Source organism: Canis lupus, chromosome X (genome assembly GCF_003254725.2).
Source record: "Canis lupus dingo isolate Sandy chromosome X, ASM325472v2, whole genome shotgun sequence".
NCBI classification, from domain to species: domain Eukaryota; kingdom Metazoa; phylum Chordata; class Mammalia; order Carnivora; family Canidae; genus Canis; species Canis lupus.
The window spans coordinates 23,360,898-23,374,003 of record NC_064281.1 but is presented as its reverse complement, the minus strand read 5'-3'; positions in this window follow the sequence as shown (position 1 = coordinate 23,374,003).

Here is a 13,106-nt window from a genome sequence, read left to right as displayed (position 1 = left end):
GGAATTTTTAATTTTTGTTATTTTAAAAGTAGACAAAAGTATAGAAGGTTGGGAATGTGAGTGTGCCTCTTTTAATCTGGGGATCCACATATTCCTGGAAAACAATATGCCATGAGTTAGTTTAAGGTCATAGTCAGAGAGTTTCAAGAATTTGAAATTTGCAGTGTGGTAGGAAATACATGCAGACTAGTATATTGACAGAGTCTAAATCATCCAGGGATCAGAGTCCAATACCTTTAGGCCTTTCCAGGATACTCAGGACTGGCTAAGAAGTGACCAATAATGCTGGGGATTAGAATTGACAAGGATGAGAACTGACAGGCACATTGTGTTGATTATCATCAGACCTACCTTTTTCATGTTGCTTAAAGAAGCTAAATCAACTTCTAGGTTATAACAGGGTTTCAAACTACAGATATGGCTTATAGAGTAGTAATCACCCAAAGCCAGATTTTTCATAAAGTGAATATAGGAAACACCACTGCCAATATTTTATTCATGTTTTCTAAAATGCTAATGCATGCTCAATGCTTCAAAAATGAACAAACTGGCTCTTAGCATCCAGTGAATCCATGTATAATTTAATAGAGGGTTAAAACATGAAAAATTGGTTTCATAAAAACAGTGGATTGGGATATCTATTTTTTCCAAAATACTTGAGATTTGTAGAAACAAGGTCTTTTTAATTATTTCCTTAAAACAAAGACAACCTCTTACATCACTACAGTACCATTATTTAAATCAAGAAATTAATTCTGATGTAATACTATCAGCTGACCCATAGATCTGTAAATTTATTTTTTTATTGGTGTTCAATTTGCCAACATATAGAATAACACCCAGTGCTCATCTCATCAAGTGCCCCCCTCAGTGCCCGTCACCCAGTCACCCCCACCCCCCACCCACCTCCCCTTCCACCACCCCTAGTTTGTTTCCTAGAGTTAGGAGTCTCTCATGCTCTGTCACCCTCTCTGATATTTCCCACTCATTTTTTCTCCTTTCCCCTTTATCCCCTTTCACTATTTTTTATATTCCCCAAATGAATGAGACCATATAATGTTTGTCCTTCTCCGATTGACTTATTTCACTTAGCAGAATACCCTCCAGTTCCATCCACATCGAAGCAAATGGTGGGTATTTGTCATTTCTAGTGGCTGAGGAATATTCCATTGTATACATAGACCACATCTTCTTTATCCATTCATCTTTCAGTGGACACCGAGGCTCCTTCCACAGTTTGGCTATTGTGGACATTGCTGCTATAAACATCGGGGTGCAGGTGTCCCGGCGTTTCACTGCATCTGTATCTTTGGGGTAAATCCCCAGCAGTGCAATTGCTGTGACCCATAGATCTGATAGAAATTTTTGTTAATTGTGACAGTATCTTTTTTTTAGAAAAAAAAATTCTCCATAGCTCACAATCCAATCCAGGCTCACATGTTAAATTCAGTTGTCATTATTTCTTAAGTCTTCTTTAATGTACAGTGCATCCTCAGATTCCTTTGACTTTCACGACTAATATTTTGGAAGATTCCTGGGCAGGTGCTTTATAGAATGGTTCTCAAATTAAGTGAGTCTGATGATTCTTCATGATTAGTTCCAAGTTATACATTTTCGAAGTGATTTTGTGTGCTAGACCTTTTAGAAGAAGCAAGTGCTAGATACACTGTTATTTGGTGTTTTCAGGAAAGGTTACCAATGATAGCCTCTTCCTGTTTTAGAAAATGTGAAATAAGGATAAATAATCTTGTGAAAATGCATCTCTGCAATTTACTTGCCTTTTAGTTCTCTAAGTGTTTGGACTTTTACCCTTGAACCAGTAAATGTTTTTACTATGCAGCTGTACTTAACAGCACTGAGTTTTCTATCTAAAAGGGTACTGTACCCACACAGTGAGTGAGCTTAGGTCCACATAACCCAGCATTATGCTCCAGTGAATGAATATTTTTAAAATTCATAATGTGTACCATGTTCCTAAGAAAGTAACTTAATACAAATGAAAATTAGAATAGAGTTTGAAGAATTGGAAGGATTTATGTTCCTGCATTGTGATAAAGGATAAGATGATTATAGTGTTTCTATGCAGAAGTCATTTTAAGTATCTCTTTCACTTTGCAAAAATGGTAGAGTGGAGGAATTAAACACATTGCCTTCAGAGTCAGACTGCCTGGGGAGAGTCCCGAGTCTTCAATATCCTAACTAGGAGACTCTAGATCTCACTAATCTCAGTTTGCCTATCTGTAAAGAGGATCTCAATAGTACTGAATTAATGGGGTTATAGAGGATTAAAGGGAGCCGAGTAAACAAATTCCTTACCATGGTTCCTCCTACAGAGCCATCACATACAGCAATGATCTCATTCTAAATGAATTAGTTCAAATCCAGGCTTCTCGACTTTCGTGACCGTGGGCAAATACTTTAATCTCTCTAAATCCCATGCTTCTATTTTGAAACAGAGATAATATTAGTACTTACCTCATAAGGTTCTTGTGAGTATTAGTAATTGTTTAATATATTGTTACTCTCTATATTACCATGTTATAAAGATATATAAATATCTTTACAATATCATTAATGTGTTACTGTCTTTCTTAGAACCTCAGTGAAAAACTCAATGCTTTTGTGACAATTTGTAAATTTTAAAGTTCAATTTATAACTAAAGAAAATACTGGAACATAGACCTCTAGGGAATATTTGCTTTTCCTCTAAAATACAATTGCTGAAAATTTTTCTTCTTCAATGAACACAAGTATCTTAGAGGTAACCTCAGGTCTGTTTCATTGTTTGGATTATACACAGATATAGGAATTTAAGTTTTATTTTTTTACTACAGATATATACATATATCAATGTATACAACTTGTTTGATATAGGGTGAAATAAGATATTACCCTGGTCTGATACTAGAGTTGTGTGTGTATGTGTGTGTGTGTGTATGTGTGTGTGTTATGTTATCTTGGCCATTAGTGCATCTAACCAGAATTTTACCAGGCTTCATTAATATTTCAGAGCAGAGCAGTGGCTGCTTACTTCATCTTCTTAAACTGGACACCAGAACAGAACGTTCACTGCCATTGTCAATTGGGGTAAACGTTTTTCATATATCACAAACAGAGGATAGTACAATACATTGTTTTTTCCTATCCCGTAGAAAAACATAGTTTGTGCAAATCTCTTCTGCTCTCTTTCCCACAGTTTGCTCATATCTTGCCTTTGCCTGCATGTCAAGGTCAAACCCCATTTGGGAGAATCACTAGGCCCTAGAGGTCTTTAGCATTTTTTTTTGTGACATGAACCTATTTGGCAGCTTAGGGTTCATTTAATATTCCTTTGCCTCCTTCCTTTCAATGCAGGAATAATCCTTATAATATCTACAAGAATGAAACTTCTTTCTTTAGAAGACAGATTCTTCCATTTTCTAGGCACCTCAAATTGTTGGAAAATGTCTTCCTTACATAGAAGATAGGTTGATGAGTATGTCATGAATTAGGTTTTGAACTTGGGTAATTCCTTTTTCAGTTTTTTTTTTTTTTTTTTTTTTTTTTTTTTAGAAAATTGAATGTTTTCCATATAGAATTCAAAGACTAGCTTTAATAATAATAACAAAATAATGAAATGACCCATGAGATCATGACCTGAGCCAAAACAGAGTCAGACACTCAGGGGATCCCTGGGTGGCGCAGCGGTTTGGCGCCTGCCTTTGGCCCAGGGCGCGATCCTGGAGACCCGGGATCGAATCCCACATCGGGCTCCCGGTGCATGGAGCCTGCTTCTCCCTCTGCCTGTGTCTCTGCCTCTCTCTCTCTCACTGTGTGCCTATCATAAATAAATTTAAAAAAAAAAAAAAAAAAAAAAAAAGACACTCAACCCACTGAGCCATTCAGGCACCACTAAACTTTAAAATATTTAGAATAATTCACAAATAATTTTTCTCTGGGACACCGAAGTGGCTCAGTGGTTGAGCATTTGCCCTCAGCTCAGGTCAGGATCCTGGGGTCCTGGGATCGAGTCCTGCATCAGGCTGCCCATGGGAAGCTGCTTCTCCCTCTGCCTGTCTCTGTCTCTCTCTGTGTGTCTCTCATGAATAAATAAATAAAATCTTTAAAAAATAGTTTTCCCTTGTTATTGTCCATTTTCTCTTTTCATTCTATTTACTATTTCTAAATACTTTATAAAATTTATATAACTTATCCACAATGAGGTCTCTGAGATAAGCACGGTAGGAATGATTTCCCAATGTATAAATGAGAAAATTGAGCCATGAGATGCTGAGTAACTTATCAGGGCTCCTATACTGTTACTATCATAACAAAGACCTATCTCCTGAATCCTGGACCATTATTTTTCTCAGCACACAACCCAATCTGTCACTGTGACTTCAAACCTTTTAGCCTGCCAAATCAATTCCATAAGTCAATTAGGACATATATTTCAGTGTTGAGAACAATCAGTTCTGTAGCTAGAAATTGACTTGGCCTTGGTAACTTGAGTTTCACTTTTCCCCAGGAGACACCTCTGGACTTTTTGGTAGTTCTTTAAGATGGGCAGAGCACCAGGACACAGGATTAACAGTTCCCAGATGTGTTAAAAGTTTAAAAGAGTAATTAAGAACTTAGAGAAGGCTGGAATTTACAGAAATATATAGCTTTAAACCTGTACAATTCTTTAATTAGTCTCCATAGGATCATTTGAAATTCTTTTGTCTTATCTCCTCCGTATCTCTATTTGCTTTGGCAGCTGCTAAAATATATTTGACCAATTTCTCCTGCCTGCTTGAGGGTATATGAAACATCTTTTACCTGCCATCTGTTGCTGAGCCTTGAAACAGGCTTGCCTCATCTCCTTCTAGGTCTACCTACCAATGTAGAAATTTAAAAAATCTTAAAAAATATTTAATTGGACTTTCAAGGAAGACTTTTTTGGGCCCACCAACAAAACTCTCATGGAGTTGTTGTAAGATATTTATTTTATTCAGTAATTCATAAATTTTTGTAAAATATGTGGTTACCAATATTGATATAAAAACTTATAATTCCAGTTTTATAAGAGACTTGATGACTGTAACATCCGAATTATATACCATTCATAAATACCATCAAAAGCGTGACCCATGAGTTGTCAAATAGTTGGATAATTTTCAGTAGTCAAAACTTAATAAAAACTAGATTTCTAATAATGTTCAAGAATTAAGAATCTCCTAGTCCATGTCTCTTCTCACATATCTGAGGAAAATAAAGCTCAGGAAAGAAAAAGGTGGATGGTGACCAGAATGCAAATTTGAGTTAATAATTGACCATATTTTGTTTTTCTTCAGGAGGAGGTACAGTATTCAAAGTAGCCTCTTATTTGCCATAAAGAATATTCTTTTGTTTTTGTTTTGTTTTGTTTTGTTTTGTTTTGTTTTGTTTTGTTTTGTTTGCAGGAGAAAGGAGAAAGGAGAGGAGAGAGAATCTTAAGCAGGCTCCACACTGAGTACAGAGCCTGACATGGGGCTTGATCTCTAGACTCTGAGATCATGACCTTAACTAAAAGAAGAGTCAGACACTTAGCCAACTGAGACCCCAGGGGCCTCACCCTAAAGAATATTCTGTTATGAAATCTACTTTTTCTGGTATTAATATAACTGGTCTGGTCTTCTTTCAATTAGTGTCAGTATGTATATCTGTTGTCATTATTTTCTTTTTAGTCTACCTTCATCTTCACATTCAAAGTGGGTTTCTTGGTTTCCCTTTGGTTTAATATTCCTTTCTATATTATTCAATCTAACTATTTCTATCTTTTATTGCAGTATTTAGACCACTTTAATGTGATTACTGATATGGGTGGGTTTAAATTTACCATTTGTCTTTTTGTGTCTACATGAATCAATTATTTGTTTTTTCCTCCTATTCTGCCTTTTTTTTGGGGGGGGATTGGTTTTTTATTATTTTATTTCCTGTTGGCTAATTAGCTATGTTTCTTCTTTTTATGTGATTGCTTCAGGGTTTACAAGACACATTTATAATTTTTCCTCATCGTTAGATTAATATTATAGTACTTGATCTATGGTATAAGAACCTTCTGACCATTTTCCCCTGTCTCAGCCCTTAAGTTATGGTCTTTATGGATTTTATTTCTATATATGCTGTAAACAACACCCTGCATTATTATTTTGATTTTAAATTGACAGTTATATTTTAAAGAGTGTTAAAAATAATTTTAAAAGTCTTTGTATTTGCCAATTCTGGTGTTCTTTACTCCTTTGTGAAAAAAAAAAACAGATTTTCATCTAGTATTATTTTCATCTTACTGGAAGAATTCTTTTAACTTTTTTCTTTTAAATGCAAGTCTGGATGAGGAATTATTTCAGCTTTTGTAAGTATGAAAGGTCTTTATTTCAATTTTGTTTTTGAAATATATTTTTGCTAGGTATATAATTCAGGTTTACGATTTTCTTCCTTCCCTTCTTTTCCTTCTTTCCTTACATTGTTTTAAAGGTGCTGCTCCGGGGTCTTCTCATTTACATTGAATCCGGAGCAAAATCTACTGTAATTCTTACTTTTGTTCCCCTTGTATGTAATGTCTTTTTTGTCTCTGGGTCCTTTTAAGATTTTTCTCTTTACAACTAGTTTTACACAATTTGAGTGTGATTATGTCATGATAAATATTTCTTGATGTTTCTCGTGCCTGTGGACTGTTGAGCTTTGTGGATTGGATTTATAGTTTTCCTCAAAGTTAGAAAATTTTTGGCTATTGTTTCTTCAAAGATTTTTTTTTCGTGTTCACCATACCACTCCTCACTTTTGAGGACTCCATTTACATATACATTAAACAGCTTGATATGTCCTACAGCTCGGTGATACTCTGTTCATTTTATTCAGTCTTTTTCTCTTTTATTTGTGACAGTTCCTACTGGCATGTCTTCCAGTTCACTAATGTTTTTTCTTCTGTAGTGGCTAATTTTCTGTTAATATTACACAATGTATTTTTTTATCAGAGTGTGCTTTTTAATTTCTAAGAGTTTTTCTCTGTTTCATATGCTGAATTTTTCTTCTACCTTTTTGAACATATAGCATTAGTTATGAGAACTGTTTTGGAGTCCTTATCTAATAATCCTAACATTTCTGTAATTTCTGGATCAGTTCCAATTGATCTATTTTTCTCCTTATTGTGGATATATTTTCCTGCTTCTTTGTAAGCCTAATCATATTTTTATTGAATGTCAGAAATGTCAAGTTCTTACCTTGTTAGGCCCTATATTCTTGAACTTTCTTCTGAGTTGCAGTTAAATTATTTTGCAATGCTTTGATCCTCTCAAGACTTGATTTTAAGCATTGCTAAATAGAACTAGAGCAGTCTTTAGGGGTAAATTTTCTCCATTATTGTATCGGTGTCATTCTGAGTCCTCTCCCATATACCCTGTGACTTACAAAGTTTTCCATTTGATTGATGGAACCATGAACTATTTCTGGACCTGCTGTAATTATTTTGGATAGTTCTTTTGGACTTTTATGAAGAGTCTGAGCTTTTGTTCTACTTGCGAGACAACAACTTAGCTGCCACAGTAACATAAATGTTGACAGAAGCTGTAAGGTCCTGAATGGAGTTAACTTCTATGAGCCCCACTTCTCACAGGGCAATGTGAAAAGGACCAGGTGACTCCGGTGTGTGTAGTAGGTTTCATTATAGGAGGGAACTCTAAGCCTAGTGAATATAGATATTTTATACTGGATAGTAAACATGCCTGTCCTTTACTTCACAGGGAGTCATTATATCTATCTTGTAAGACAGTTCACTGTATAAACATCCTTGAAATTATATACTAGAACAGAGGCAGTTAGTGAATATATTTGGAAGATGTACAGAAAGAGATTGTTATGGACTTTAATTACAAACCCCCAAAATGTATGTGTCAAAACCCTTATCCTCAATGTGACTGTATTTGGAGACAGAGCCTTTAAAGAGGTAATAGAGATCAACTGAGGTCATAGGGGCAGGGCTCAATCCAACATGACTTATATCCTTAAAAAAGAGGAAGAAATAGCAGAGTTATACATTCACAGAGAAAAGACCATGGGAGGACACAAGAAGGAGGAGGCCATCTGCAAATCAGGAGAGGCCTTATGAGAAACCAACCCTGTTAGCACCTTGATCTTGGACTTCCAGCTACCAGAAGTGTGAGAAAATAAATTTCTGTTGTTTATATCACCCAGTTTGTGTTATTCTGTAATGCAATCCATGGAGTACTAATACAGATACCCATGGAGAATTGTCTCTAAATAGTTCTTTGCCTGACATCAGATAATTCCATTTATGTTGATCTATAGTTAGAAGATGACTTGAGGACCTTCTGCAGGTCTCTAAAGTCTCTCTTGGTGAAACTCTTTCCTGTCTAGTATACTATCTTGACAACTCTAGCTGCCATGGTATCCCCAGTTTCTAGCTCCAACTCCTCAAATCAGTGTGACCTTCTGCTTGTGTTCTCAACCCCTGTGCTATAAGCTTAGAAACTTTCTCTAGGTGGTATAATCAGGGTATTATCCCATTGGTTTTCCTATCTGAGAGATCATTGTTCTGTGATACTGATATACAGTGTCTGAATCATTTTTTTAAACTTTTAACCTAGGAAAGAATCAAAGTTGAATGGATAATTAGTTTGGAACTTAAGTGATGCATCATAGCTTTGATTCAACAATTTCTCAGGTCATCAGATATTCTGAGTCTTTATAACTCACTTTCTCACTTGTAGCATTGGGAAGAAAACAAATAACTAAGACTTCCAAGTAGAACATTGGCATGGTTAGAGAAAATGTTATGGAGGAGATTTAAACTCTCCAGGAAGAAGTTTATATACAAATATGGGGTTCCTGCATTATTAACAAGGCTTGGGAAATTCAAATTACATTATACTGTTTGGTGAACTACCAAGAAAGATCATAGTAAATATGACACCTCTCTTCTGCTACTGTGAGTGTTGCAGTAAAACTCCAGGACATTGTTTATTTTCTTTATTTTTAATTGTTGAGTCCTTTAAGCACATCCATTTTTAATCTTAATATCTCTACCTCCAATCATGTGTATTTGAGCTTTTTGCGCTTCTTTTATTAAAAAGAAAAATCAGAAACAGTTGAGTTAATTAGAATGGGTAATGGAATTAAACCCATACAGAAATTGAGTTCTAGTACCTAGAATATTTTTCTTTATAACTTCAAAATGGATGGCAAAATAGAATAAAATATTTCATTTGGTCCAGTCCATTTAATAAAATGTTGGGAAAAAATAATAAAATGTTGGGTAATGGTATCAGTGGTGTTAAAAGACTTGGAAAAAATTGAAGGATGAAAAAAGGCAAGAGGCTGAAGAGACATTAGAATGAAGTATCTTTGCCTTGGGGAGAGCAACTATTTAAAAAATACATTTTAAAAAAAATGTCATTCCTCTACATCAAGAGAAAGATGTCATCCAGGAGAGTACACTGTGAAACTGTTTTTAAATGCTTTTCAAAATCTGTAGCTAGAAAAAATTATCATTTAGAAGCCTTTAGAAAAACAACTTCTCTTCCCACACACTCACATTGGTGAAAGAAATGCTAAGGAAGAAACTCATTTTTAAGGGACCTAAAGTTGCTCTTTAAATAGAGCTTTTTATTTATTTAAGTCATTATTTTTAGAGCAATTTTATAGTTTTACAATAAAATTCAGTAAAACATATAGAGATTTCCCATATATGACCTGATCACACACAGTCATACCATCCTACATTTCTCACCAGAGTAGTAAACTTTTTTTACCAAGGATAAACCTACACTGATACATCATAATCTCTCAAAGTCCATAGTTTACCTTAGGGTTGGCTCTCGGTGTTGTATAGTCAGTGAGCTTGGACAAGTGTATAATGACATATACCCAGTATTATAATATCACACAGAGGGCAGTCCGGGTGGCTCAGCGGTTTGATGCTGCCTTCGGCCCAGGGTGTGGTCCTGGAGTCCCGGGATGCCTGCATGGAGCCTGCTTCTCCCTCTGCCTGTGCCTCTGCCTTTCTCTCTCTCTCTCTCTGCGTCTCTCATGAATAAATAAATAAAATCTTAAAAAAATAATATCATACAGAGTATTTTCACCACCCTAAAATTTCACTGTGCTCTATTTATCTTCCCCACCCTCTCCAGCAACCAACGATCTTTTTATTGTCTCCATAGTTTGGCCTTTTCCAGGATGTCCTATAATTGAAATAATACAGTATGTAGTCTTCTCAGATTGGCTTCTTTTACTAAGTAATATGAATATACATTACTCGATGTCTTTTCATGGGTAGACAGCTCCTTTATTTTAACACTGAAAATATTCCATCATCTGGACATACTGCAGTTTATTCATTCACCTACTGAAGAACATCTTGGCTGTTTCCAAGTTTTGGCAGTTATGAATGAAGCTGCTCTAAACACCCATTTGCAGGTTTTTGTGTAGTTATAAGTTTTCACCTCCTTTGGATGAATTGGTAGGTTGTATGGTAAAACAATGTTTAATTCTGTAAGAAACTACCAAGCCACCTCTCAGAGTAACTGAACTATTCTGCATTCCCAACAGCAATGTATAACAATTCCTGATACTCCATTTCCTCATTAGTATTTGATGTCAGCAGTATTTCAGATTTTAGGCATTCTGATATGTCCTTCATGCTGTCTTGTTAAGTCACGTTGCCTTGATGACATATAATGTGGAGCATCTTTTTATATCTTTATCTGCCATTTGTATATCTTCTTTGGTAAGGGGTCTTTGGAGGTCTTTGGCCCATTTTAAAATCAGATTGTTTTCTTATCGTTGAACTTTAAAAGCTCTTTGTACATTTTGGACAACAGTCCTTTATCAGGTGTGTCTTTTACAAATATTTGCTCCCAATTTGTGGATTGTTTTCCTATCTTCTTGATGTGATCTTTCACAGAGCAGAATTTTTCATTTTAATGAAGTCTAGCTTCTCAGTTATTTTTTCATGGATTGTATCTTTGTTATTATACCTAAAAAGTCATCACCATATCCAAAGTCTTCTAGGTTTTTTTCCTATGTTACTAAGAATTTTATAGTTTTGAATTTTACATTTAATTCTATGATCTATTTTGAGTTAATTTTTGTGAAAGGTATAAGGTCTGTGTCTAGATTAATGTTGTTTTGCATGTGAATGTCCAGTTATTCCAGCACCATTTCTTGAAGAGCCTTATCTTTGCTCCATTGTATTTCTTTTGCTCCTTTGTTAAATTTCAGGTAACTATATTTATGTGGGTCTGTGTCTGGGCTCTCTGTTTTGTCCCATTAATTTGACTCTTCTTTCATCAAAACTACATTGTCTTGATTACTGTAGCTTTATTATCAAGTCTTGAAGCCAGGTGGCATTAGTCCTCCAATTTTGTTCTCTGTCAATATTGTTTTAGCTTTTGCGCTTCATATAAACTTTAGAATAAGTTTATTGATACCCATAAAATAACTTTCTGGGATTTTTGTTTGGATTGTATTGAATCCATAGATCAAATTGGGATGAAAACACGTCTTGACAATATTGAGTCTTCCTGTACATGAACACAGAATGTCTCTCTATTTATTTAATTATTCTTTGATTTTGTTCAGCAGTTTTGTAGTTTTTCTCATATAGATCTTTTGCATTTAAAAATTATTTAAATTCAATTTAGTTAACATATACTCTCTTATTAGTTTCAGGGGTAGAATTTAGTGATTCATCAGTTACATATAACACCCAGTGCTTGTTCCATCATGTGCCCTCCTTAATGCCCATCACCCAGTTACCCCACCCTACCCTACTCTTCAGCAACCCTGTTTGTTTCCTAGAGTTAAGAGTCTCTTATGGTTTGCCTCCCTCCTGTTTTTATCTTATTTTTTCCTTTCCTTATTAGGTATTTCATCTTTTAAGTACTAATAATCCAGGAAAACCTCACTATTTTAAGGCTAGCTGATTCAAAACTTTAATTATTTCTTTAAGACTTTATTTTTTTTATTCATGAGAGACACACAGAGAGAAAGAGGCAGAGACATAGGCAGAGGGAGAAGCAGGCTCCATGCAGGAAGCCCAATGTGGGACTCAATTCTGGGACTCCAGGATTATGCCCTGAGCCAAAGGCAGACGCTCAACCGCTGAGCCACCTAGTCATCCCCAAAACCTTAATTCTATCTGCAACCTTAACTTCCCTTTGCCGTGTAACACAACATATTCAAAATTTCTGGAGATGAGAACATGGACCTCTTTGGGGGACTATTAACCTGCCTAGTACAAGACCTGATGCATACAAGGCTTTCAAATAATAGTTGCTCCATGAAAGAGTGTATGGATGAATAAATGAATAAATAAGCATTAAGTGAAAAGTGGGGTAATGATGGAGGACTTAGGTTGATGTCTAGGAAATAGACCTGTTAACCAGCATCAAGAAAAAGTTAAAACCTTGAATAAACTTATTAACAGCAACAGTGTTTATAGTCAAAGTTCAGGGTTATCTTTGGGGGTCCACAGGATATAGAATTTCTAATAGGAAAAAGTACATAAAGCTAGGTCATAGACATCATCTGTTTCTTTTCACACACACAAAAAAGAAATATAGTGTACGACAGAGATTCCCACACTTCAGGATGCACTATAATTATCCGAAGGACTTGTTAAAATGCAGACTTCTGGGCCTACATCTGGCAGTATCTAGTTAGTAGATTTGGAATAAGGTACACGAACTTGTAACTTCCAACAAATTCTGAGGTAATGCTGTTGGTCCAGGCACTGCACTTTGGGAGCAACTAGTATAATAGGGCACAGATTTTTTTTTAATAGGCCAGTCTTTGGGCACAAATATCTCTCCAGTCATTTATTATTTGTGAGACATCTGGCAAGTTATTTAGTTTCTTTTAGATTGAGCTTCTTTGGCTTTAGGATAAGAATAAAGTTTATATGGTTATTTAAAAAGATAATGGAAGTGAAAATTTACTACTCTTTTAAAAAAGATTTTATATAAAAAGATTTTATTTATTTATTAGAGAGAGAGCGCACACAAGTATTGGGAGGGGCAGAGGGAGAGGGAGAAGCAGACTCCCCTCTGAGCTGGGAGCCCAATGCCGGGCCCGATCCCAGGACCTGG